General features: G+C 44.5%; 1 protein-coding gene and 1 long non-coding RNA gene across 3 annotated transcripts in view; both read right to left on the bottom strand.

The window, feature by feature from the left end:
• The window catches only part of SLIT3 (slit guidance ligand 3), a 598,525-nt gene that overhangs the window by 317,024 nt on the left and 257,358 nt on the right, over positions 1-24,143 (bottom strand). The gene's annotated exons all lie outside the window — the stretch shown is intronic.
• Positions 1,561-5,496, bottom strand: LOC112651466 (uncharacterized). 2 transcript variants are annotated; one of them, XR_003130813.3, is made up of 4 exons: positions 4,785-4,979; positions 4,580-4,687; positions 3,807-3,917; positions 1,561-1,864 (listed from the first exon to the last, which is right to left on the bottom strand). It is a non-coding gene; the product is annotated as an uncharacterized LOC112651466 (long non-coding RNA). The 2 variants fall into 2 exon arrangements; XR_003130814.3 differs by lacking the exons at positions 3,807-3,917; positions 4,580-4,687 and having other exon boundaries at positions 4,785-5,496.

The raw sequence follows: 24,143 nt of genomic DNA, 5'->3' as shown, positions 1-24,143 counted from the left end.
ACTCCTCTGGGGAAGTCTGACTCCACTCAGTTTCTAGAATGTTCTGTGGTGAAAGCCATTCCTAATGGCTCCCCAGATACCCTTGCTCTTTTTCAGAAGCTCCCACTGAAAACTGCCATGTGGACACTCTGTCTATGGTATTGGTCTGCATAGTCCAGAGTAGGTGAGGGCATGAACATACCCCTCAGGGCAGAATGTGAATGTGGCTGGAGTAACCCCAGGGCGGTGAGTTGTGCAGTCTCGTCCGTTCTTCCAGCCTGTTGCTGAGAGAGGCGTTTGGTCTCACCCATGGCCTATGATTGCTCTGTCAAATCAATTCAAGAGACTATAAAGATATAAGAGCTGAACAGCACCAGCAGGGGACTCTTTTTTTTTTTCTTTTAAGGCTCCCTGCCAGATAAAACAAGAATAAATATGAAATGGCTTCATATTCCAAGCATGAACTAATGTTGGGGTTGTGGCTGATACGTAAAGAACAGCTAAACAGGCTTTGACACCGTGACTCTGGAGAGGGCAACGTTCTCACTGGAAGTGGGGGTGTGGGGACTTATCGGGGCTGTTGGGGAGTGAGCTGTCTGGAAGAGGTTCCTCCCTCATAAAAAACCCAGGCCCCTGCTGACCGATTCTCACATTAGGAAAACATTGGTAAATCATCAGCATAATCCAAGAATTATTCCCTTCCTCTGCTCTGAGCACGGAGGCCCTTCTCTTCTTATCTGTTTCTAATTTGCTTCATGGGTGCTGTTCCTAGTCCATTAATTGAAAGGATTTTTGGCTAGAAGCCTATGACCTGCTTTGGAAAAAAAAAAAAAAGCCTTGAAATTGGAGGGGCTAATACTCTGTGCATCTAAGGGAAATAGAAGTGGATGGAAATTGTTCCTTTGGAGTCCCTGTTGGGTTAGGTTCAGAGCCCTGAACCTGAGGCACAGGTAGGGACAGCTGGCTGCCTGGATATCATCCCCTAGCCAGGGAGCATGGTAAATCACTGGCTTGCACAATGTTCTCCTGAGAAAATAAGATCATTATTAGACTTTTAAGATCAACCATAATAGACTCCCTACAATTTGTTTTTCTTCTGCAGCTTTTACTAACAGCTCTGGGCCTTCCTCCAATGTCTTGCTGATATTGCTCAGCAAGACAGAGAGGTAAGAGAAGGGGCTCTGGGGTTGGTCAAGAGCCCTGAGTTAAAATACCGCCTCCACACTTTCTTAAGTCTGTGGCTTTGGACATGTGGGTCCGAGCTACGGTTGCTGGGAAAACAGAACTTGAGTGACTACAGACAGAATAGCTATGACCATTCAATGAGACAATGCATGTAAAATGGATAAGAGAGTTCCTGGCACATGGCAGGCTTTTAGTTAATGGTAGACATCATCATCACCAGTGACACGATCACAATCTTCCCTGATGATCTGCTGAATGAGGACAGGGGCGTGAAGTTCAACTCAATTCAATGCCATTTAGAATGGATTTGCAAATGGCACTGGTGACAGTACCAGTATGCACATCCCCAGTTTTATTTTTCAGCTGGATCACCAGGACATAGGGAAAAAAATGCAGTTGTAACCATTCATTCATTCATTCTTTATTGTACCCACTATATGGCATTTTTCTAGAGTTGCAGACACAGCTTTAGCAGGGAAGACACAACCTCAGCTGACACAGTGCAAGATGCCTCAAAGGCCAAGTGAATCACTCCTCAGGGCTCATGCTGCAACCAAATGGCAGGATATACAGAAGTCATGCGGGCCACAGGAATTTGGGGGCTATACCTTCTCCAAATGCCCATAGAAAATCCAATAGGTCTCCTCAGTACCAGGCACTGTGCTGGGCTGAGGGACACCGTGGGAGTAGGGTTCATAATCTGAGTGAAAGAGAAGACAGATAAGCCATCATTTTAGCCAACGGGGCAGTGCCTGAGCCCCACAGCATCTGCTACATCACTGTATTTCAGGGCTTTACAGCATGACCATCCACAAGACAGGGCATCTTCTGAAGCAGGGTAACTGCTAAGCCGTAAACCAACTTTGCATGCCCTAATCATCTTTTTCACTTACGAGATAATCTTAAAAATAAGGAAAGCAATGATTCCCTTCTCCACCTTTGAGTTAGTACAAGAGCTGGAGAATTAGTAGATCGGGATTGTATTCCACTGTCCATATGGTGGGTTCTCCTAACCCTTCACAGCATAACTCCCCATGGGATCCATTAGGAATCTGCCCCTCCCCTCCTCCTTTCTTCACTAGCCCCTAACCTCCCACATTAGCACATTAGTTGTGGTCTGGGACTAAGAGGGTTTTGTTTTTTAAACAGTTAAATCTTTCATTGCAGACCAATTAAAATTTAAAGACTCCCTCCCCCACCCTTCTCCCCCTGCTCTCTCTTACACACACACACACACACACACACACACACACACACACTTCTCTGAGCACAAAGAGCCGATGACAGCCTGGTGTTTACTATTAGAAACAGGATCTGAAAACCCAATGAAAGAAACCCAGCCCTACACCTCCACTTGTTTATTCCTGCCCAAAGTTTCCTAAATAAGAGATTGTCCTACCAGAAACCGTGAGTGCCTCCCTCCGGAGCCAACTAGAGAGTAAAACCAATCCCCTTGGCCTCCTTAGCTGTCATTCCTTGGCAAAGTATGAGGCAGTACACATGGCATCCAGGAAGTGGCCTGGGTACTGGGTGAGTCACGGCACTTCTGTCACACGGCTCTGCCCACCTCATTCCGCAGCTGCCACCTGCATACCCACAGGTCTCAGAACCGTGGATGTTTGACTATTCTATCATCATGGCTCATTGGCAAATTCAGGGGACCTACCCTGACCATCAAGGATGAAGGGCCAGGACATGCAGTTACTCATCTGTCCCAAGCCTCATTCTATATTCTTTGATTCAGAAATAATAGACTTTATTTATTTTTTTTTTTAAATTTTTTTAATTTTTATTTATTTATGATAGTCACAGAGAGAGAGAGAGAGAGAGGCAGAGACACAGGCAGAGGGAGAAGCAGGCTCCATGCACCGGGAGCCTGACGTGGGATTCGATCCCGGGTCTCCAGGATCGCGCCCTGGGCCAAAGGCAGGCGCTAAACCACTGCGCCACCCAGGGATCCCAGAAATAATAGACTTTAAAATGAGATTAGGTAAAGTGGGTCTGGGAGTCTCTAGGTAGGTGTGTAAATGTGTTTATATTATACTTTTGTATGTGTGTATGTACTTGATAGTGTATATTTGGGGAGCACAGCCTGTGTATGTTTGCCTACATATATTGCAGTCTGTGTGCTTGACTGAATACATGTCTACTTGCTTTGCTACCATTCTAACTATCCTGGCTTTTTTAAAGTAAAAAGCTCCTCTCAATAGCTTTTCTTCCTAAGATTTGTGTTTGCCTACATATATTGCAGTCTGTGTGCTTGACTGAATACATGTCTACTTGCTTTGCTACCATTCTAACTATCCTGGCTTTTTTAAAGTAAAAAGCTCCTCTCAATAGCTTTTCTTCCTAAGATTTGTAAGAGCTGAAGACGGCCTCTTCCCGATGCAATAATACTGTATGCACAGAAGTATATGCCCACACTTTGTCTTCGGAGACTTTGGCTTTTCTGAGACTTCTCCAGCTGGAACACTCAGAGACAATGGAATCATCTGTGGGGTTAATTTGGATGTTAATCTTCTCTGCTAAACTCCCTTTTCCCTGTTGCTTAAAGGCTACCAAACAGTGACCGTCGCAAAGCAGCCAGCCAGCCAGAAGGCTCTGGTGCTGGGGTTCACAGAGAGCAGTCAGAGAAGAACTACCATGTTCCTGTGGTATTACTGGCTGGAGGAGGTCATCCCATTGCCATGTTGGGCAAAGGCTCTATATGGTTCTTGGTGAAGTGATGATAACTTTATCCTCCTGGGTGAAGTCTATACAAGGAAATATAGAGATTGAGAAGCAAAAAAGATCAATTCACTGTGATGGAAAGAATCCATCTCTGGCAGGATATGAGGTGGAAAGAACCCTGGGTCCCATGGAGCAAAGGTCTCTAGACTCCTATGAAACAGGGCAAATGGTTTCTGTGGTGACTCATCTTTGGGTCAGCTCATACTCTGTGGCAATAAAGCTGTGAGGCTGGGAGAGGCAGTGCATAGAGAATGGGGCCTGCATTCCCTGGCCATGCAGAGGAAGACAGAGCCTTGGAGAAGAGGCCATAGTCATAGCTAGAGCTGGCAACTGGGAGGAGCCAGAGAAATCTAGTCTTTGTGGTCCTAACCAGGTCCAACTCTTACTGAGAAGAAGGGGTTCCCAGCCCAGTTGCTGACTGCCCCAGCAGTCTGGACAAGCCACTTGAACTTACCATTCCCTTTTCAAAGGAAAATTTTCCAGCCCTCACTTGGCATCAAAGATAAATTATTCCAAAAGCAATAATACCAAACAGTCACCATGCCCTTATTATCTGTCAAATCCTGCAGCAAGCACCTTCACAAAGTCTTGCACGTGGCCCTCGCACTACCTCACGGTCAATGTCTATATGCGCTGTTACTCGCCTTTCACCAAGAAGGAAGCTGAAGTTCAGAGGTGCACTAACTTGTTTGAGGTCACACTGCTGGTAAATCTGTGAGCCAGGATTTGAGCAAAGACAGCTCCATCTTTCCGCACCCAAGGTCACATTTCAGTACAAGCAGAAATTACTGATCTTTTTAGAAGAGACCAGGAAATGTAAATCAGGGCAGAGAGATCACCTGAGAACACAAAACCAAAGGACTTCAAAAGGTATCAAACCAGAAAATCACCTTCCTCCTCTTGAAACGCCCATTCTACTTCATGTACTCTCCTGCAATGCTGGAAAGCCACCGCCTGCTAATTCATTTTCCAGATCCCATGTAGCTGTGTCTCTAGATAATCCTAACTTGGTTGAGTCAGCTGAGAAGGTCTGCAAGACTCTCAGAAAGATATCAGTAATTTGAAATGATGCCAAGTGTCACAATGGGATTCCATTTGCAAACATTCTCCTCCTTCCTTCACCAAAGGGCAAGTGTTCTACTCAGCTACTAGCCCCCTTCCGCATTGCCTGTCTTGTGCCAGGCTCCTCCAGCCCACTCAGCTATCTACACAGATGAAGGACAAACGAACAATAACCCATGGAACTGATATTTGGTCTGCTGTTGTCATCTGAGTTAGCCAGCTTCCCTGGAAGGTGCTTAGCATCCCGATGGGGCAACTGAGCACTCGTTTCAGATGACATAGCAGACATGCTAAAGAACGGTGCCTGTCCCTCCCCCACATTATAAATGTAGTACAGGAAAAGAGCAGTGGAGAAGTGTGATAACACAGGGTGTAATTAAGTACATGCTAAATGAGCACCATTTTAATTATGGCTGGAACATATTTTGAACTACTAATTTGTATCTGTTTTTCATCTATTTTCTCCTCTCCTGTCTTCTCTCCTCAAGCAAGTCGCCAATTGGCCTTACCTTTGTTGCCTCAGAGCTGGTACATAGCAGAGACAAAGGAAAAGTTACTTGCAAGAGTCTCTGGCTTTGACAGTCTGAAAGCTCATGCCTGGAGTTGAACCGATAGAGTTTGTGGAGATTGAAGGGGGCAAAGAGGAAGTGGATGGAGAAAGAGGCAAAGTGAACTGGGGAAAACCAAGATGGAGAGAGGCTTTCTCCCAGAACAGAAAGAAACATCCCTGTACTGGGGGCAGAGGTAGGAGGAGAATGAAAGCATGGGACACAGAGAGAGACAGGGAGAGACCAAGGCTGGAACTGCTGGGTACACAGGCAAAGAGGACTCAACCTCATGATTCTTGCCTCAACAAAACCTCTTATCCCCCAAAGGCAGAGGCTGTGTTGTAAGCCCAGGCAAACATAGGACCAGAGGAAATTCTGCAAAAACAATTCTCAGCTCCCCAGTGTGACCGCAGAGAGCAGCTAGCCCTAAGGGGTGAGAGGCATCACAGAGGTATCTTGCTTGGTTTTCATCTTAGACACTGTACAAGGCCTTAGAACAGTGGCCCAGACTGAGAGTAGAGTCCAAGCCAGTCCTACCATGGTTTCCTGAGAGCCTGGAGGGATAGGCCTAAGGTTTCCAGAGACAATCCAGGACATGTACTGGGTGTCCTGTACTTTTATTTGCTAATAAGTCTGGCAGCCCTGGAATGGGCTTGAAGTAGAAATTAAGTTGACAAAAATGATATGGACAAAAATCCATATCTGAAATTCATGAACAAATTCATTGGTAGAACTAAAGTGGTGTACTGTGATTTATACTCATTCACATATAACACCTTTTATTTTTAGAGAGTTTTATAGTTTATAAAGTTTCTTCATATATACTGTATCATTTGACCTTCCTAATAGCCTGGTGAGATAAGAAATGTGGGCCTAATTTTTTCCAGAAGATACAGGGCTCAGGGAAGCTAAGCTTGCTGAAGATGCTAAGTCCATTGGGGCCAAAGCTGTAATCCAAACTGGCTTCAGGTCCTAGGCTGCTCTGCTCTGGGACTCTGCACTGCATCCAAGTCCCAGCCTGGCCTAGGCTCTAGTGTTCCAGACACGACACCACTGAATTTAGTTCCACATGCCTCTCATGAGCTTTGGTGAAGCATGACGTTTTAGAGGTGTCTGATTCCAGATGACCTCTCTCTGGTTTGCATAAGAACAAGAATTAGAAAATGGCTGTACTTGGTGAGGTCTCCATCACCTGTTGGTTCTGGGATGACAAGACTCTGGACGACAATCCTTTGGGTTCATCATATTCTAGGTCAGGTGACAACTGCCTACAAATAAGGCAGCTTGATTCCCCTGCTACTCAGTGAGATGGTGTGGATGGTGATTTCTGGAGAAGGAGGCCAGACTTTGGGACGCTTTACAGACCCCTGAGGAGAGTAGCCGGAGGAACGCTCTGTCCAGCACAAAGCAAGACAGCCGCTGCCTGAGGGGGAGGGGCCCGCTCTGTCAGAGCTCAGGGTTTTACACATCCTAAAATCCTTACTTATGGATGTCAGGTCAAAGGGAAGGGAAAAAAACTCAACCAGACTTGAAAAGTTACCTGGTTCTGCTGTCAGTAAATGGGCTGCAGCTGTTTTTGCCATTACAAAAGCTGGTGCTTTTCTTTTTTTTTAAAGTATGTTGTAGGAAATAAAGAATATGATCCCAGGGAAGCGCTATGTATACCACTGCCCACTTTGATAAAAATTTCATTTTTCACTCTATACAGAGGATTTCAATGACAGGAACATGTTCTTTTTCTTTTCTTTCTTTCTTTCTTTTTTTTTTTTTTTAGGTGCTAGAAGACAGGAACCAGTTTTATTGTCATATTCTTTAAACTTTGATACATTATAAATATTATTTATTGCCCACTAAATAGTTAACACTAACAATGATAATTCCTCATTATTAGTGGAAGTAATTTCTGGGGTGTGAGAAAGGGCATCTTATAGATTGGGAAATGAGACAAGGATTTTGATGATCACCAAAACATTCATTACCAACCTCTAATTGTAATGTTTCCAAAGCAGAATGACATGAAGCTCTGCAGGCCTGTGATAAGTATATCTGAGAATTTCTTTCACGCATCTCTTTGACTGGCAGCCACTGACTTGGGGCAAGACTTCTAGGGAGCCACCTCTAAGGAGCTGGGGCCATGCTTGTGCCAGTGTCAGGACTCTACCTGGGCAGGAGTGATGCACTCAGAGCATGGTGCTCCTTCTGATCAGTCTGGCTCACCTGAATGGATCAAAGGTCAGCAGGACTAAGCTCTGTGCCAGAATTACAAGTTCCCTTCCTCTACCCTGGGCCAGTGACTTATAAACGTAGAGTCTCTGCTAAGCACTGGGATTTCATTAAGGGCCTTATTAAAATTTACTAGAGTCAAATAAAGAAAAGATCCGGCCTTGGAAATCATTCTCCACTAATGTCTCTCCTTCTCCCTCCCTCTCACCCCCACCTCTGATCCCATGTATTCATCTATGAAACAACTAACTACTGAGTGAATCCTGGAAAGTTGCTCCATCACAGATCATTAGAAATCATTTCAGAAAACACCTTTAGGAAGGTAGGTCACCTCTTTCCATTTGTCTTACTCTGGCAGGGCTGGTGCCTAAGCAAACAGGCAGTAAAGCACAGTTGTGAAGAATTCAGAGAATACAGACTCTTAAGTCAGGCCTGAGGTAAGTCCTGGCCATTGCATACAACTTGGATGACCCTGAACAAGTTACCTGACTTCTGTGAGTCTTACTTTCTGCATCTATAAAATGGGACTGGTACCATGACATCTGGTGATGGTTAAGGAAAATAATGCATGTCTCCAGTCTACTCCAGTGTCTAGCACATAGCAGGTGCCACAAATGTGAGCTATCAATAGGGGGTCTTTTGCAGACACTGCCAATCTTTCTCCTGCTTTGCTCCATCTTGTGTTTAACAAAATTTTTGCTGGCTACATGGGAACTGAGGAGAGGAAAAGCCATGTTTGTGCTTCTGGACTCACAGTTGTCCCATCCTTCTGTGATGTCATAATTTGAGCTGCAGCCCACAAATCTGAGTGCTAACAACCCTGCAACCAGTCCCCACCTCCCACATGCTTTTCATCACCCACTCACATACAACATCTGGGGCCTCTGCTTCCAACCTACCATCTCCTGAGCCACCACCGAGGTTCCATGTCCAACATTACACAGGGAGCTGATATCTGCAGGAGGTAAGCATACCAGGGATCCTCTAGGATCCAAGGCAGGAAACCCTCTTCCAGGGGAAGCTGAAATTTTGCAAAATGAGATATAGGCAGGGGCATCACTTTGGTTTCATGATTAAAATGGAAACTCAATTCCTCTGCTCTTGGGGGACCTGACCACAGGTTTCATTTTTCAAAGGACCTGGATGCTTATTATGGGCCAACTCATCCCCAAGATTGGGTTACTCTGCTTTTAGCAGTTGCTTGACCTCTCCCAATCCTATTCTGAAGTGAGGACCCACATGGAATTAAACTCATGCTATACAGGCAGTCCAGGGCAGCCAGGGCCTGAGGCAGTTCCTTGGGTGAAAATGTTTTTTAAGCAAGCCTAGTTCCTTCTACTCATTCAGGTTTCTGCCCAGGTGTCCATCCCTCAGAGAGTCCTTTGCAGACCTCTACATATAAAGTACCATGCATGCCTCCTGTCTCCTCTGCACATCTGCCTTTTCTATGATCTCCTGTAACGTATCTCAAAGCCTCTCATGTATATATTTGCTTACTTGTGCTTGCCTGCCACCCCTAGACTGTCAGATCCCTGTGAAGAGAAGTTCTACCTATCTTTTTCATTCTATGGGCCATGCATTTGTTAGTTTTTGCATTGAGGAGATGAAGGAAAATAGTAAAAGACTTTTACAAAAAAATCTAGAGTCCTGCTTACACTGGGGCTTGGAGTAGAGAATGCTCTGCTCAGAAAGGAAGGAAGGAAGAATAGCTATCCTTTTTTTTTTTTTTTTTTTTTTTTTACTTTTGATGTCCAAAAGCTTTATGACATACACGTGGCCTGGGCCTTGACATCGTACACAAGGCCTGAACAGCACAAGGTCATTTTATCTGGAAGTGTCGCTGGCCATTATACATCATGTGTATCCTTTCTCCTGCGTACGCTCTTTCACAGTATCTAGTGAATTTGCTGAACCCAAATTACTGAAGGCCTGGATATCTAAGTCCATGGAGTGGTAAGTCAGTATAAATTTGATGAGAACCAAGAAAACTCCAGCACTAGTCGGGGAGAGAGGCTGGTGAGATGGAGGGAAGAGAAAGAACAGCAACAGTTAGGGGTAATCTTTGACTTAAGTCTAAAACAGATGAACAAAAGAGAACAGATCAAGACTCAGGTCTAGCTAGCTTCCCTTGCCTAGCCATGAATGCTTTCCTTTCTCCTTTGAGCAGGGCAACAGTGTTCTCTATACACAGGCCTGCAGGGAAGGAGGGAAGCGGGGCAGAGAAGGGGTAGCTGTGTTTGCAGGAGGTTTAGGCAGCAACCTCAGAAGGCTGTCATGATGTTGTAGGCTATGAAACAATACTTCCAAATGGGCAAAAAGCAAAACCTGGTTATTGAGAAGGGTTATACATTCACACAAAAACAAACTGCAAACCAAATAACCAAATGAAAACAAAGCAACACCCTCAACAAGTAGATATATTTAGCCCAGAGTGGAGTTTCTGTATATTACATAAGAACAAAATAGCAGTAGTTCTGGCAACTCCCCCATCATGGCAACTAGGCAGCTGTTCTTATGCTCAGGATGAAATGTTCCTGCGAGGGCAGGTTTAGGGCATGTTTCCTGGTGACCCTGAGTCCAGTGAGAGAGCTCCTGCAGGTGTGCATTTAATGGCTGTGGGCACATCTGCAAAGGGATGCTGGAATTCAAAGTTTCAGGAGCCAGCGAGCAGTGGGGTTCCAGAAGCCAGAGTGTGGCCATATACATGCAGGCACATACATGTGGACAGGAAGGAAGCATTTCTGCTAGGATTATTCAAAAGTGATACATAATCAGTAGCTGTGTGACTTTGTGTAATAACCAGTCTAGACTATTCTAACTTCATTGATAAAATTAAGACATTAGAATAGGTATTCCCTAAGGGTCTTCCAGTTTAAAAATTCTATATTTTATGTAAACTTTACTTTCTCTCTATGCTCTTTTGATTTTCTCTCCCTTGCTCTTCCTGTCTCATCTTTCACCTTCTTTCCTTCCTCTTGGCCAAGTCCTCTTCATCTGCCTCACAGGGCCCAGTGACCTCCAGTAGCTGACCAGGAAAGCCAGCAAAACAGGCAACTGTTTTCACAAGGTTTGGAGTAGCTGATGTCCCACAATTATGATTCTACCATCTAGCTCCTAGGCTTTAAGATGAATCTCCCAGTCTCTTGTTGAGCATTAAATAAGACACACCAGCCAGTCAGCAAAACAGAGTCTCCTGATTGAGTCCTGGCAGTAGAGAACAGTAAATATAGCCACTGCAGCAAGAAGTTTAGTCAAGTACAGAAACAGGTGCACAAAAATTGCAACATTTCTGCTGCAGAAATCAAGACAAAGCTAATGGGGGAAATCTAGCCACTAAGGTATCATGCTGATTAGGGACAAGTGAATTTTAGGGATCCAGAAAGCCTTCCTAGGAGATGGCATGATACTGTGTAAGCTTAGCAAGACACAGCATCATCATTCTTCATTAAGTGCATCTATTCCTCTAAATTGAGAAATCACTTCATGTGGGACAGACCCATTCATTAAGCATACTATAATGCATACAGTTATCATTTGCTGAGCACTGTACGCTATGAACCACACTAAAGCTCCTCATGTCCACCTTATTCAGTCCTCACAATAACACAGGAGATTGATGTTATTAGCACAGTGTTCAGAGCACATCGCTAGTCCCACAGATTCTACCCTTCTCTGCACCTCAATTTTTTTCATCTGTGAAATGGGACAAATAACAGCATATACCTTACAGGATTGGTGTCATTTTTCAATTAAAAATTATATAAAGCACTTAACACAATTAAGAATGTAGTAAATGCTCCATAAAAGTTATTTATTATTGGTGGCATCATTTTTTACACCTATGGTTACTAGTGTCTGGAGAGCCAAGTAGCCTCTCTGAGGTCACATGGCTCGTATGTGGTTTGAACACAACTTGGTCTGTGACCACACTCTGTTGTCCCTTGTGATGTAAACCATTGTTGCTTGATGGCAATTTCTTTCAATTTTCCAGTAAACTTGGCACCTGCTATGGACTTGTCCTGCAATCTACCTTGAACAGTCATTGTGGATCTGCAATTCTATTAATCTTACCTTAGACAAGTCATGCAAATGTGTGGCATACACAGTAGGCCTTAGTGTTAGAGATGCCTATGGTCTTTACTTTGAGGGAAGTAGATAAGGCTGCTTCATCATCATCTATGATTCCTTTTTGCTCACCTCTATTTCTGGGTGCTTCTGGGACATTTCCTTCTCTTTCTTAATGACCCAGCTCACACCAGGCCCTTGGGAGTGCGCAACACAGAAAAGTCAAGGATGGGCCAAGAAGAGCTATGGCATGGAATGGGGTTGGAAAGGCACAGACCCGGCAATGCGCCGGAGGCTCTCACCAAAAGAAGCTTTTAAGGAAAGGAAAGCAGCCACCTTGGGGGACATTCATAACACTTATGCCAACCCTTGCTTGAAGTAGGGCTGGGAAGGGCAGGCCAAATTGCACACCATCTGCAGCCAGCTCCTCAAAGTCAGCTTAATGCTTCCCATGAGCCTCCATACAGCAATGAGGCCAAATTTCCCATAGAAATGGCTGACCTCAGAGGTGTGTGCCACAGTGGTAACTAGGAAGGGTGGCACAATGGCATGGATAATCAGTCCTAGGAGGGAGTTCTAGAGGAAGTTTGTCTATAAGGAAAAGAAGAAAGAGACTAAGAGAAAGAAAAGCCTCAGGAATGCTTTAGTGTCTTGAAGCAGCTCTGAGGTTTTATTTGGTTTATTTGCTTATATGGGGGAGAAGTCAGAGAAGTAATCTGGAGCCAATGAGGATCAAAGGAAGGAAAAGGGGCTTAAGCTGGAAAAAAAGTTCCAGTTGGACTAAACAAAGCCCTTTTTGAATACAAGGCTGATAACACTGCTGGGTTTTCCTGCTGAGTGAGGTTATGTTCTACCTGTAAAGCTTCAAAAAGCAATTCTAAAAAAGATCCCCTCCCTCTCCACCCAATCCTGTTGCCCACTTATACCATGTGTTTCGGAATTACCAGCATCATTTATACCATCTGTATTAGAATGACCTAGAAAGCTTATATAAATGCAAGTTCTCAGGTCTCACCTCAGACACTGCTGAGTCAGGATCAGAAGTTTGCAAGCTCCCCAGGTGATTCCTATCTACACGGAAATCAATGAGCAGTCCCCTGTCTGCATGAGGGGCATGAACCAAGGCAAGGTGCCTTCCACCTTGAATTTTCTCAGTGTATGCATTTTATCAAATTCATCAGAGGGCCGCTGCAAAGGACACTGAAATAAAATTAAAAGCTGCATTTTCGGGATCCCTGGGTGGCGCAGCGGTTTGGCGCCTGCCTTTGGCCCAGGGCGCGATCCTGGAGACCCGGGATCGAATCCCACATCGGGCTCCCGGTGCATGGAGCCTGCTTCTCCCTCTGCCTGTGTCTCTGCGCCTCTCTCTCTCTCTGTGACTATCATAAATAAATAAAAATTAAAAAAAAAAAAAGCTGCATTTTCCAGGGAGATGGGCTGCTCAGTGCTAGAGCACTACCCTGATCGCAGGGCACAGCCAAGCTGCTGAACTGAAGAAAGGGGTTTGCTCAGGCAACCTGTGTAGACAGCTGAGAGGGGGCTGCTGGGCCTCATTCTGGAGGGCTGGGGGTGGGGAGAGACTTCACTTGAGGAGGGCACATTCCTATGCCCAGAAATAGATCTGAGTGCAGCACAGCCACCTCTACTAGAGAAAGAAATCTTCAGAGTGATTTCTCTTTCTCCTCCTCTTATCTCTGAGTTGGGTGCTCAACTGTGGAAACACTTATTGATTTGTTTTTCCCTCATCGGTGCTTTGCCAGTCATCCTACCAAGGGACTGAATGTGTCTGCACCCATGCTAAGGTGGGTGACTGCTAGTCCTAGAGAAAGGAGAGGGTTCCGAGGCAGTTTTTTTGGCCTGCACAGTTTTTGGTTTGTTTGTTTTTAACTTGTCTGGGTTTTTTTGAGGTATAATTAACATGCAGTGTTACAGAAGGCAGTTTTCTTTTTCCTTCTACTGCAACTACATCTTTGGAACATGAACACATGGGTTGGCATAATGGACTCCCTTCCTTGGGCACTCCTGCCCTGACTTTCTCAAGGTCACCCCCAGCATTTTTTTTGCCTCTCTCTCCTGGGGTGCCCATTAGCACCCAGCACTGACGCCTAGCGGCTGCTGATTCTCCCAGGCTGATTTGCCTCCTCCCACTCTGGGTTGCTGGGTGAGAGGAGCAGAAGTGGTGGCCAGGGCTGTTTCACAGAACTCTTAGTTGCATGTGGAGAGGGGAAGGCAAGGGACACAGTGTTAGGAACCAAAATCATCCAACTGTGTCAACTTGTTCCCTATGATTGTGACACTGTCACTAATGCAGATCATCAGATCTGGGAGTTGCCATTTTTCAGAGGAGGGAAGCAAGTGGTGGAATGCCTGAAAGAAACAAAACTGCCTGCCAGTCACAGCTTCCTTGCAAGTCTTGATTCTATTTCTTGTTTCACAACCAATTGTGGATTGCGCAATATGCAATTTGTTACTAATTAGAGTCCCAAGCTAATTCAGTTAAAAAAAAATAAATTAGAAAGATCTATAGGATCACTTCTGTTCCCATACATTCTGATAGCTTCCTTGAAAGCAAAAGAAAATTTGGTTTACCCAGGTTAGTGAATTTGTCTGTACCTTGCATCTTATTTCCTGTGTACTCAGAAGACACATTATAACTGTTACATCCACAAGCATCACAGAAACTAACAGCTTTGTCGTATTTAGCAAATTGTGATCACCCATCACCTCTACCATTTGCTTAGAGGCAGCAGGGTAACATGCCAAAATGCAGATTCCTGGGCCCTCTCCCAAAATACTGAGGGTGGAGTTCTGAAATCTACATTTTTAATGGACGTTCTCTTCATAGCTATTATGGCTTTCCTTCGAAGCACAGCCGAAAACATTTCCTCTTTTATAAAGAACTAATTAAGTAAGTCCTTTGACAGCTTCTATATCCTCTTAATCCATTTTCTTTTTCTGCCTCCAGCACCCAGGGAAAATGCACATACTTTTTCTCAGTTCTTTGCAAATAATCTAAAATGTTCCTGTTCTGTGTGTTCCCTGGTCTAGAAAAGAGATTGGCAAACTACAATCCTTAGGCTAAATCTGGCTTGCTGCCTGTTTGTGTAATAAAGTTTTATTGGAATGCAGTCATGTCATTTTGTTCACATATTGTCTACGGCTACTTTTATATTGCAAGGCACAAGTGAGTATTTGCAACAGAGACCATATGGCCTGTGAAGCTGAAAATACTTCCTATTTGACTTTTTGCATAATAAGTTTGCCAAGGGGTGCCTGAGTGGCTCAGTTGGTTAAGTGTCTGCCTTTGGCTCAGGTCATGATCCCAGGGTCCTGGGATGGAGCCCCATGGCTGTCAGGTTCCCTGCTTGGTGGGGAGTCTGCTTCTCCCTCTCCCTTTGCTCCTCCCCTTGCTAGTGCATGCATGCACCTGCTGCCTCTCTCTCTCTCTCAAATAAATAAAAAATCTTAAAAAAAATTGGGTCATTATACATTATGTTAAATTCATTTCTTATAGCAGCCCGATTTAATTTAAATACAGAGTTTCCTCCCTAGGTAAAAGTTAGAGAGATGGGCACCTGGGTGGCTCAGTCAGTTAAGCATCTACCTTCGGCTCAGGTCATGATCCCAGGGTCCTGCGATTGAGCCCTGTGTCAGGATTCCTGCTCAGTGGGGAGCCTGCTTTTCCCTCTCCCTCTGCCCCTCCCCTTGTTTGTCCTCTCTGTTTTTTCTCTCTCAAATAAATAAAATCTTTAAAAAATATGTCTTTAAGAGTTAAGAAGTGAGGTCCTTAGCATCTTTAAAAGCAGGATGGGAAATGAGGGGTTGCTACTTGTTTACAGGGAAAGAGAAGGGTGGAGGAGAATCAGGGCAGTGGTTGCAGGAACTGTTTTTCCTGAGGTTTCTACTCACATCCTGCAATGCTAGCATAATGAGTTTATTCCTCCTATTGATGACTGGTAGATGCCCTGCCACATACACTGCTAGAAGAGGAGATTTGCCCATTTCCCCATGGAATAATTATTTCCTGGGGAGATGGAACAGTCTAGCATCAAGGTTAGAATCCTATAGAACACCATGAAGTATAATAGGGGAAAGAGTTCTGATAAGGTGTGGCAGACTTGGCTCTCAGATCTTTCTTGCAAAAAATTAGCTATGTAGGGTATCCCTGGGTGGCTCAGTGGTTTGGCTCCTGTCTTTGGCCTAGGGCATGATCCTGAGGTCCCGGGATCAAGTCCTGTGTCAGGATCCCTGCATGGAGCCTGCTTCTCACTCTGCCTGTGCCTGTCTCTCTCTCTGTCTTTTAGGAATAATAATTTTAAAAAAAATTAGCTATGTACCTTAAGGCAAGTCACCAGCCCTTTGAAGACACAACTTCCTCATCAAAACAAGTTTACATATTTGAAATGTCAGAACCAGACTGAGTTTTAGATATAACTAGCTTAGTGGTTCCCAAATTAAGTTCCAGGAAGCTCTGTGATCCTTCAGTATCCTGACTCAGTATCTTCTGTAATGTTTAAGGGATGGGCAATGGACACATTCTGGCCTTCTCACTGATTGAATCAGCACAGCATGATTTTTCATTTATTTATAGTGGGATAGTATTTTGAAGTGATAACTGATATGTTCCATGTCACACATACACTTTCTTGTATTTAGCCTACCTTTGCCTTAGGGATAGATTGTTCTATACAATATAGAGTACAAAGACATTAACTCTTGGTTTTTAAGTTTGAAAAATCTAGACCAGACGCTATCTGAATTTATGTCAATTAAAATTAAACAATCAGTTCATTGGTCATACCAGTCACATGTAGTTGTGGCTACTATAATAATGAACATGTCTATCACAGAAAATTCTGTTAGACAGTGCTGATATAAGCCCTAAGTGTACTTGGGGTATACTGGAATAGTCAGAATTAGTAATCTTCCTCCTCCAAAGATTTTTCCTGCAGGGGGAAAATATTTAAATGGATCATGAAAGGAGTTGAGACACAGATGGGCATAGGGTAGAGACTCCTTTCTTAACCTCTTTCTGCCAAGTACCCAGACTGGACATGGGTGGGATGAAGGAAAATGATAAAAGCTGAGGTCTGAGGAGACATACTTTGCCAGGTGGAGCTAAGTGAGGTGGCAAGGCCTTTCAGAACTCCCTTTGTTCTGTCCTGGTGCAGGAGCTCTGGAGAAGAATGGATTCATGGTGGCAATTAGCAGCCTTACAGGAAACACAGTCTTCGAGAGTTTCCCAGAGCCTCTGAGAGGCAAGAAAGCAGAAGGCTAATTTTCTGTGCTGGGCAGAATTGCAGGGAAGAAGAGGGTTGGATAAAAAGAGGTGGTTGTCTTATGTCAAGGTAGACAGACTTAAGTGCCATGAACTGACGCTCATCACCTCCTTCTATATGTGGGCACCATTTAAATACTCTGGAGCTTGGACACAGCCCTGGGAAAGGGAGCACAGGGATGCAGAAGTGCCTAAGATTTAGTTTTTGTGGAAAGTGGAGAAATTTTTACATATACTGATGTTTGCAGACTGAGTTTATATCCACTATGTATTTCTTATGTTTGCCGTTTACAAAAACAATCCTGCTGCTGAAAATAATGAAAGGTTGTATGTGAGCCAGAGACCAGTATTTCTTGCATCTAAGGTAGCCAATTGGACAAAATGTACTTGGGGGTCACAGGTAGGAAGTAGTTTCAGACCCCTCACTGTTTTTATTTATTTTTAAAAATTATTTATTTATTTATTTATTCATTCATTCATTGTGTGTGTGTGTGTGAGAGAGAGAGAGAGAGAGAGAGGTAGAAACACACAGGCAGAGGGAGAAGCAGGCTCCATGCTGGGAGCCCGACGCAGGACTTGATCCTGGGACTCCAGGATCGCGCCCTGGGCCAAAGGCAGGTGCCAAACAGCTGAGCAACCCAGGGATCCCCCCCTTCACTGTTTTTAGATGAAACATAGGTTGTGTAAGGGTGAGAGAATTTTCTGGCACTTGCCCTAACTCCCCTCCAGAGGAGAACGAAAGAGGCAGGACAAGTAAACAATAGAATAAGTGCTCTATGCTTAAACATAGGAGCACACCAAGAGGGAACACACCCTACTCAAGCTTAAAGCCCTGCTTTGCTCCACAAGAAAATGAGCAAAAGGTGAACGGGTAATAAGCAAAAATGCATCACCTTAGTGAGAGCACTGTAGCATTTGTACTTCTAGTGATGCCTACTCTAAAATAATGTTCTCTGCCTATAGGAAGGTGCCTAAGGAAATGGAAGCTCTGACTTCCATTACCTGAATGCACTCTCTGTGTGTTCCTGAACATTTCTTAATTAAGTTATTTACTGTCATACCAGCCACATTTTTATCATTCTGGATGCCCATTTTTGGTGAGGAGCTGCACAAATGTCCAGATGCACACAGGCATGTGTAACATAAGCACACCGAAGAAGGTCCTGAGAACTGGGGCTTTGGTGAGTTCTTCCATGAGGTCCACATGCTGGTATTCAAAGCAGTGAATACCTCTGCAAAGATTGCCTTGAGGTTTCATTTACTCCATTAGAATAAAAAATGGTTTGTTCTTTGTAAAAGAAAAAAAAAAGGTTGTGTAATTTTAGGGCTCTATTAAAGATGGGGGAATGCAATGTTCATTTTAAAAAGAATGACTATAAGACTAAAAATTTTCACAGGCCCTTATGTTCTTTAGACTTTTATGCCTTTATGCTCTAGACCTCTGGGTTGGAGGCTGGTGGCTTTGATAGGAAGATATGGTAAATTTTCCCCCAAGGGCTTCTAGGAATCCAGGGGACTTCTAAGATCATTGGAGATTCTCTCTCTTTTTCTCTCTCCCTCTCTCTCTCTTCTCCTTCTCCTCCTCCTCTTCCTCATTCCTGTCTTCTATATTCTTGCCTTCCCACTCCTAGCTACCTTCTCTCATGATTGGTCTTCTATAATCTTCACCCTGCCTCCTGTGCCCTAAACTCTTAGGCTTCCCCACCATACTAAAAGCCACGTCTGCAAGGTGCTAATAGGGATTGTAAAGCTTGGGCGCATGCATCAGTGTGTGAGTAAGGGAGCCAGAGGTTCGGTTTTCTGCCCATGTTGCACTCACCTCTTCAGACAGAGGGGAGCAGGTATCCTAAGGGCAGGTGCATTCAGAAGGGAATGAAAGACGAAATGCAGGGAAAGGGAAAGAACTATTTCTTCTCCTCAATGGAAACATTTCTATCCTGAGGGTAGAGAATTGGATTCTCCCAGATGGTCACATTGGGTGCATCTCGAGCTATCGGCCTGGTGCATGCTATTTTATTTATTCTCAAAGCCAGCTTTGAGGCAGGCATAATTATTCTCCTTTTATGAGTAACTCATGGGAGGATCAGAAAGGTGAAGAATATGACCTGTGAGCCAGCTGGCAAGCCTCTGAGCCAGTAACTTCTGCCCCAAGAGCTAGGTCCTGATGAGAATGCAGCACTGAGGTCTAGTACCTGTGAGACTCCAGGATGGCCAGTCCACCCGAGGAGGAAGAGACGTGTTCAGAAGGGATTGTGGCAACAGCTTAGGCTTGTTGTGTCTTATCTCGTGAGCAGCAGTGCTGGGATTCAGTTGAGATTCTAGAGCTTGAGTCCCCTTCTAAAAAACTACCTGCCCCCAATGTGAGCTGCGGGCAGACACACATTCTCTAATCTCAGGAGGCAAACTTTCCCAGCAGGGAAAGCTGTTGGTCACAAACCTCTCCCTGGGCAGTGGGAGTGGACGTACTTTTCATGCCAGAAGTTGCCAGAAGGGCTGTGAGACTTTAAGGTTGACTAAGCCATAATCCTACTCTAGATCGTGCTGCTGCTTCAGTTTCCAGAGCAACAGCACGGAATTGGGAGAACATACGTGTTATCAGATTTGGACAGGGAGGCGAGCAGCAGTGTTTGTCACTGGGAACGGAGTGTGACACAAACAGCCTGGGCTCCGTGCCTTGCCCAAGCTGTCACACGCACCCCATCCTCCAGAAGCAAACTGATAGCAGCCCAGAATAAACCACCCCCTGCTTGTCTTTAAAGAAGAGTAGCAGAGGAATGGGGTCTAGTGGGGGGGGGAGGGAGGAGACAAAATGAAAAGAAAACACAAACCCAAGACACAGGTGCAATTTCACGCAGGTCCTACCTAGGCATATAAAATTCTCACAAGGTCAAGGGGCTGGAGGCCAACTGTGACTCCTGGAGTCTCCAGACACACCCGAATCTCACCAAAGTAGAAGGCAACCGGGACAATGAAATTACTTCTCATTAGGACATGGCTCTTCATTAATGGGGCTGGTGCTTTTTCAGAGAAGAGGTCTGAATGGAAGTGTGAGTCAGGGTAAAAAGTGTTGGAAGTTTCAGAATGCAATACATCCCCCTTTGCTGGCCCCAAATCAGAGAAGGGTGTTAAGAAGGGACTTCTCTGGATACAGTTCTAAAATCAGTCAGAGAGTTAAGAGGATTTTAAAAAATTATCTTGGATCCATCTGGAATCTTAACGAAACTATCACTCAAAGAAGAACAGGAGTGGATTCAGATAGTTCCAGCCCAGTAACAGAAGTAGCAACTTGGGTTGCTACATGCCTGGATCATTCTGGAAGGTCAAAGTTACTGCATGTCTCCTCCAGCACCTCTGCCCTGTGGTAGATTCTGTAGATATGATGTGCAAGAGACCAAACCAAGTGGGTCCAGAGAAAAGTAGAGACTTCAATTTCCCTAGAACAGATGGTTAAATTCTTCACTCATTTTTTTAAAGATTATTTATTTACTTATGAGAGAGAGGGGGGTGGGGGAGGGAGAGAGAGAGAGAGAGAATGAGCACAAACAGGGGGAGCTGGAGAGGGAGAAGCAGGCTCCTCGCTGAGCAGAGAGCCCTATGCAGGGCTTGATCCCAGAACCCTGGGATCATGACCTGAACCAAAGGCAGATGCTTAACCAACTGAGCCACCCAGGTGTCCTCTTTATTCTTTTCTTGTCTTTGATTTTGTTTTCTCATGAGTTCCTTCTGCAGGAGGCACTGTGAGGAATCCAGGAATCTCATCCCTACCTGGTAGAGCTCAGGCAGGTAGAAACCTGGACTTCTCTGTGGCAAAGAACCCAAGGGATGGCTGAGACCAACTTTCTTCTTGATAGAGAGGGAAGCACACAGCTCTGGGGGCCTCCTAGTCATGGTATGCAAATAATTCAACAAATGGTTTAACAGCAATGTTGTCAGAGAAAGAATTTCCAATTCTATCACCATGGTGACAGCTCATCAAAAAAAATCTAAATCTAAAAATTGCCTTCTTTTGGCTGATGAAAAATAATAAATAGGGCTTCTGGGGCTTGTATTTGTATTAGCTCTCATGGCCAGCCCCAATGCTCTCTCAGCTCCACCGTCATACCTGGCTGGGTCCTCACACAGCTACAGTTACCTGTGATTCCCCTCTATGCACTTCAGCCCAGGAACTTAAACCAGGAGGGGTTCATTCCCCAAACTCTCAAATCCTCAGCCTCCCTCCTTTTCCCATGCCCTTGCCAGTATTTGTTAACCCTTGACTCCAGATTTACCAGCTGTCCATAGCAATTTCACAGTCGGGACATTTCTGGAAATGGCTACGAGCCCCAGGTGTGGTGACCCCAGGGATGGCGTGCTCACAGGAGAAGAGTCTAGAATGTCCTGAGGGAATGAGGCAGAAATGGGCACTTGTGACTTCCTTCTGTTTTAAGAGCAATGCCACAGCCCGATTTTTATATTAAAAACTGGATTGTGTAAGTCTCCAAGGGATCCTGAAACAGACATCATATATATTTTGCCATTTCTAGAAGTGCAATCCAAGCAACTGCTGAGGGAGTGAAGTTTTCAAGAAGTGGGGCCAAGAGCAGGGACTGAAATATAGGAGCAGCAAGTTGTTACAGGCGTGTTTGCTGCATCTCGTAGGGACAGGCATATACCAGGAGCACACAGTCCATCAACTGCAGATTAGTGGATCCTGACAGGGTCACACAGTGGAACACAGCAAGATTATGACGCAAATATGACTGAAGATCTATGGTTGCCCACAATAGGCTGTTAGTGGAAAATCAGACTACAAAACAACATAAATAGTGTAATCGTATTTAAGCTATATCTTTATGTGCATATATACATAAAAAGTAGAAGACTATGTACCAAAATGTTAATGACTGTTACCTCTGGTGGTTTCTTCTTTTTATCTTTATAGAATTTTGGTGCCTAAAGCAATACTTTATGCGGTGAGTTTGTATTAATATTATAATCAGAAAAAAGATCCCAAAACCCTAAAGGGAACGTTAAGAGGGACTTTTCAAGAAGAAAAGAGAAAAGAGAGGGATCAGGTCCCTACTCTACCAGACACCGTGGTGGGAGGCAAAATTAAAGGACCACATGGTCTGTGCTCTCAAAGGGTTTGAAGTCTAAACGAGGGGATACATGAGTTAATCACTAGGTCCTAGAACTTTAGGAGTAAGTGAGCTAAACATTCAATGATCGTGGATCATATTCACACAAGTAGACCGTTTGGTGGTGAAGAGGGAGAGATCGTCTAGATTCCTATCCCAGATGTCTGTGCCATTGATCAAGTTGCTTATCTGCCCAGAGGCCTGGTTTCCCCATATGAAAGTGGGGTTAGTAACAGCAGAGGATCCACCTCAGAGGATTGCTGTGAGGTTTCAGTGAGGTAAAGACAGAACACTGAGCCTTTAGGGGGACATGCCAGCTGTTACTATGACTTCATTACCAGTCTCACCAAGCGTTCTGGGAAAGCAGATGTGGGCACAGCATAGATATGGGAAGGCCCTTTGGCGTAACCTCTCCTGATGCCAACGGTCATCTACCTTTTGAAAACGACCCTTCCTTTAGCTTGAGTGTTTAAAGAAGTTTTAAGTTAAACGGCACTCATTTTCCCAGGAACATGGGAAGCCTGGCCCATGCCTCCATGGCACAGTGCAGTATTTATCATAGTGCCTAATGGGTGGGTGACCTAATCTGTTGATGAAGCCAATCACTGGCTCCCCCCACCTCGAGTAAATGACTTGCTCCCCTCCAATCAAGAGGCACCTTTAATCTGATTCCTTTTCTCCACCATGACCCACATGTCATTTCATTCCTTCTTTCCCCTCCTGCAAGTAATCAGCCTGGTCCAATTTGCTTATATAAACAGGAGGCCTAGGTGGGGGGACGTCACTTGGCCATGGCAGTTCTGCTTTTTATACATCCCCCCGCCTTGTTTCCTGAGACCTTTCAATAGAGCCAGACTTGGAGGAGAGTTATATTAAACAGTTTGACTCCAAACCTAAACAGCCCCTGAAGCATTAGCGGTTCAAAGATCTCCTGGTGCATTTATGAAAAGCCATTGATCTGGGAAGAGGTGTTAGCGGACTTGAAATGCACTAAGAAAACTCCTTTGCTGGCAGGAGGCAGAGTGGTTTTCATTAAGGATCTGCCCTTTATCTTGTCACATCACTGACCTGCCCAAGCCGAGATGGGTATTTCCCCTTGCCTTGAGAGGAGGCTGCCTCTGGTTAGAAGCTGTGATAAGAAAGCATTCATTTTTAAGACAGACACAAAAGACAGAAGTGACTTGCTTTTCTGTGTCTGAACCCCACATCTCCTTTAAATTCTAACCTTTGTGATCACCTTTGATGCATAAAAGCCTTGAGAATACCATGGGTCATTTCCTCAATGTTTGGTTCTCAGGATTTGGAAAAAAAATTTGCAAATCCTGGGACATTAGAGCTTCAGGAATTTGCAATATCACCTAGAACAGGGTCCCTTCCTTAATCCAGAGGACCATGTACCAGCTTCAGAACAGTGTAGATTGCCTTAAATCTCCCTTCTGCTGCTTACTACCAGGGGGCCTGAGATACATTCCTTACGGTCTCTGCCATGATTTTATCAAGATGAAACTAGATCTGATAACCTCAGAGAGTTGTTGCAAGGATTAAATATGATAATACATGTAAAGTGCCTTGCACAGTGCTTGGCATAAAGTTGATACTTGCTAAATACCAGCTATTATTATTGCTTCTATTACTATACTATTATTTATGCAATTAAAAATTTTTTTTAAAGATTTTATTTATTTATTCATGAGAGACATGGAGAAAGAGAGGCAGAGACATAGGCAGAGAGGGAAGCAGGCTCCATGCAGGGAACCTGATGTAGGACTCGATCCCTGGACTCCAGGATCACGCCCTGGGCCGAAGGCAGAGGCTCAACCGCTGAGCCACCCAGGTGTCCCAGCAGTTTAAAAATTGTAAGCAACATTTTGCATGTTACACACATGTGAATTTTCCTGGGAAGAGGTCTATATACTTAATTTTCATTTTCCCCTAAAGGGGAGAACTGCTAATCTG

The sequence above is a fragment of the Canis lupus genome, chromosome 4, assembly GCF_003254725.2.
Source record: "Canis lupus dingo isolate Sandy chromosome 4, ASM325472v2, whole genome shotgun sequence".
NCBI lineage: Eukaryota > Metazoa > Chordata > Mammalia > Carnivora > Canidae > Canis > Canis lupus.
This window is presented reverse-complemented; position numbering and strand designations above follow the sequence as displayed.